This window comes from Echinops telfairi, unplaced genomic scaffold, assembly GCF_000313985.2.
Source record: "Echinops telfairi isolate 266 unplaced genomic scaffold, ASM31398v2 ScPeMD7_7424;HRSCAF=8462, whole genome shotgun sequence".
Taxonomy (NCBI): domain Eukaryota; kingdom Metazoa; phylum Chordata; class Mammalia; order Afrosoricida; family Tenrecidae; genus Echinops; species Echinops telfairi.
Genome location: NW_022111324.1, coordinates 31,827,339 through 31,831,332, shown reverse-complemented (window position 1 = coordinate 31,831,332; position 3,994 = coordinate 31,827,339). Strand labels below are relative to the sequence as shown.

Below are 3,994 nucleotides of genomic sequence, written 5' to 3'. Positions count from 1 at the left end.
CTACCTCACTGCTATGGATGCAAACGTGGTGTAGCCACTTTGAAATCCAGTTTGGCTTTTCATTTGTAGATTAAACCTAGATACCATCAAGAAATTCATATCATAAAAGACATCTTATGCCCACAAAACTTATATAATAAATAATTCTGTGTGTTATTCATAATAGGCCCAAAGTTGATGTAAGCTAAGCATTCACCATCCAAGAAATGGGTAAAAAAAGATGTTTTGTCCATAAAATGGATTACTATCAAGAAGAAAAACAAAAAACTAAGTACTGATAAATGTGACAACTTGAAATAACTTTGAGAATATTATGCTTACCTGGCAGGGGAGATACCATGACCACGAAGGTGGTTTTCCCAGGGCGAGGCTTGCCCATTGCACTCCGGATGTGCTGACCCCTGCGGTTTCCCCAAATGTGGGAAACTCGACTGCGTAATTTGTGGTAGTGGGGGACTGTGTTCGCGCTCTCCCCTGGAAAAAAAAAGAGAATATTATGCTAAGTAAAATAAGATAGTCATAGGATTAAACATATTAAATGATTTAATTTATATGAAATTCATAGAGTTCAGAATCAATGATCAGCTATTAATAACTGGGGCGAGGAAACTGAAGAAAATGGAGGGTTAATTCTTTGGGTTCTGACGAAGTTCTCGAGCGGCTTGTGCTGATGGCTGCACAACTGTGAAACTGCGCAGTGATGTGAAATTACGGGACTGGCTCTTCTTCCTATCATCTGTGCGGCTCCCACCAAATGAGTAAGTGGCAGAATGCAAATATTCTGTAGAAATCTGTAAAGGGGGGATTGGTCAGTTTTGCCATTCTACTACATATAAAGTTTGCCCTCTTCAAAGCAAGGATGAGTAACCTCATGACCACTTAGCACTGAGATCTTTGCTTGGAGAAGTGGCTGCTCTCATTGTTGCCATGAAACTAAGAGAGGAGCTTTCATCAACTCAAACCAAATCAGACTCACTGCCTTGAGTTGACTCACTCTTAAAGGGCGTTATGTGTCTGGCAGCTAACTGCAAGGTCAGCTGTCGGGAACCACGAGCCACTTTAAGGGAGAAAGATGAGGTTACTGCTCCCGTGAAGATTTAGAGTCTCAGAAACTCACAGGGGCTGTTCTACTCTGTCCAATAAGGTCACTGTGCTGCTATGCCCACAGAACAAGTAACGGTGCCTTTAGACAAAAGGCTGGCTCACAAGGGTAGAGTATCCTTTGGGTTTATACCAATACTAAGCTAGCTTTGTAGCACTTGCCAGGGCAGAGCAGAGGCCAGTGGCCGCTTGGTTGAGGACAAAGATCTAAGTGAATATGCTTGTAGGCGTGGCTGAGAAGAGATGATACAAACACAAAAATTGTATTCTTAACATTTCTGACCCTAACTCTTTTGTGACCTGCTAACTTCCCAAATAAAACCCATTATTGTGAGAATTCTATGAGTTACGTGTGGCCACTGCAATGAACTATTGAATCTCACAAGAAAAGTCGAGTGCTGTGGGAAGCATAGCTGGTGTCAGGATATGGTAAAAAATAGGGGAGGATACAGGCATGCATGATCTCTGCCTCATAGGTGTTTGCCTGGTGCACATAAGGAGTTGGATTCTCCTTTTCTCTAGTGATGCTAAAGGAAGTCAGGTATGGTCCACATGGCACTTTGATACAAAGTAAAAAAAATTCCATTGTATGCCTTAGATAGCTGAATTATATCTCAACGTAGCTGTGATAGAAAATGCCTAGTAACTTGTGTAAGGAAATACTCATGAAGTTTGGGGGCTTTTCTAATATGATTTGATATCTTTTTTTATACCAGCAAACAATAGGAGACATTGATCATCTTGTCAAAGGCAAAAGCAAAACAAAGCAAAACCAACAAAAACATGGGCCTGGATACTAAGGAGAGGAATTAGCCAAAGCTTTTTCACTCGTAGCATGTCACTGAAGGCATCCCTTTACCGTTCGTCTCTTCAACTTGAAGCTGTGGGTTGAAAAATAAAGGAAAATTGCTTTCACCGAGACAGGCACCCGTGATTCTGCTACAATGGATGCTCTATGTCTTACAAAGTCGCACCTCCTCATGCCTCGAAAGCAAAAGCAAAGTAGGTCACTATGTCACGTAGATTTGTTACCCATATGACTAAAGAAAAATCCATTTGCTGCTACCCACGACGTGCCAATAAAGCTATGTTTGGAACTCTGGGGATTCACTGGGTACTTTTTATTAATGGGAAATGAGAAACTGTGACAATCCAGAAGGCAAATCAATAAACAATGCACATGGAGGAATTGAAGTTAGGTTTAAACCAGAACAGGAGAAGCGGTCATCCTACAAGGCCTGCAGAGCGAAGGAAACCCACTGCTGTGCACCTGTCAGCTTAGTCTTCAAAGTTCAGAGAGAATAGAAGAGATGGTCAGAAGAACGTTCTGGGGTTTTTGTAATTAGAGTAAAATATCCCAAATGCTGCTTATAGGAACTGGAGTGGTGGTGGCCTACATTCGAACTTTTATGTAAATTTTTTGAGTAAATTTGCATCACATAAGCTGTGTTAGAGAAGATAGCATTTGTGTATTTTCTGAATTCACAACACTTTTTTTTTTCAATCCTGAAAAATGTCAAGAGTAAATGGCTACAGGCTTAGGGGATGAGAAAAACGGATTTTTTTTTTCATTTTCTATTCAGTACTCACCTGCACACTTCTCACTGTCTTAGGAAATGGCACGTGTTGCATTGACAGGCTCCTTTAACTTTTGGTTTCTAGTTAGTTTGTCCATTTGCAGGAATATGAAAACAGAAGCGAGTCAACATCAAGTAAGGCGTGTTTATTATTCCACTGACTTCTTCTTTGCGGGATTTTGCAAGTTTCCAGAAAATGTTCTATTACACAGAGGCTTTAACAAGTTTATGGAAAATGAAATTGGAAGATAATGGATTTTTTCTTTGAAATTTTCAAGCTTCTGTTTGCATGCTGCATACCCTACTCTCGGTAGGATAAACCTTCTTTTAAAGTTATCGGTGTTCTTTACTGGAGCTGGGGAGTGGAAGGACTATAGATACAAGCAGTGAAACACAAGAGTATTTCTACACTTCTATTTTACTTCAAATCTGCTCACATATATTTAGCTCATCTCTTTGCTACATTATCTTAAATTTCCTCATTCTGTGTGCCTTTGTTTCCTCCCAGTAACTGGACTTCTTGAAAGTATGCTAGTTTGCTAATTTTCATTTCATGTAATATTTTCACAGCTGTTTATTTTGTTATGATAAATTGTAACTACAATATATACTATTTTTATAAACATGGATTAATATTTTTATTTATAAAGAATATAGAGGCAACATCGATATAGAGATTAATATATGAACAGCTATAAATATATAAAGCTAAAACATCTACATGAAAGTTTCTGATTCAGCTATTTGTCATATTGGAATGCTTTCATTAAAAGTTTATATACAAAAAAAGGTTATATTATTGTTTGGATTTCTAACACATATTGATCACTCCTAATTGCAAAATTAGTTACTCAGACATAGTGGCTCAAGACAATTACTATTTCATATCGTCTTTAGACACAGAGGCATGGGTTATTCTGGCTCAAACTTTTTCCCTAAGTCATTTGAAAGCCAAATGATTGGGGCACCTTCCACTCACTCATGACTATGTGATGCAGGCTTTGTCTCCTTTGGACTCTTTGTAATTAATTAAGTTCCTTCTCTGAGGACTTCTCCATAGACCTTTTGAGAGAATATGGTGGCTAACCCCAGTAAGATAGAGAGGGGGAGAGAGAAAGAAATGAAACCCCAGACCCTTTATAAGCCAATGTTGGAAGATTACAGAAGAACTTGTGTGTTTGAAGCATGGTGCTAGTGAAGATTACTGAAAGTAACACGGAATTCCAAAATACCAGTCAGTTCTGTCTTCGAAGCAGTACAGACAGAATGCTCCTTGGGGCAGGGCTGGTGATTTTCTCTGCTATTGGGCATGTTGT

General features: G+C 39.1%; 1 non-coding gene across 1 annotated transcript; it reads left to right on the top strand.

Moving 5' to 3' along the window:
* Positions 1-313: 313 nt before the first annotated feature.
* Positions 314-477, top strand: LOC115872406. The gene has a single exon (XR_004047812.1). It is a non-coding gene; the product is annotated as a U1 spliceosomal RNA (small nuclear RNA).
* The last annotated feature ends 3,517 nt before the right edge of the window (positions 478-3,994 follow it).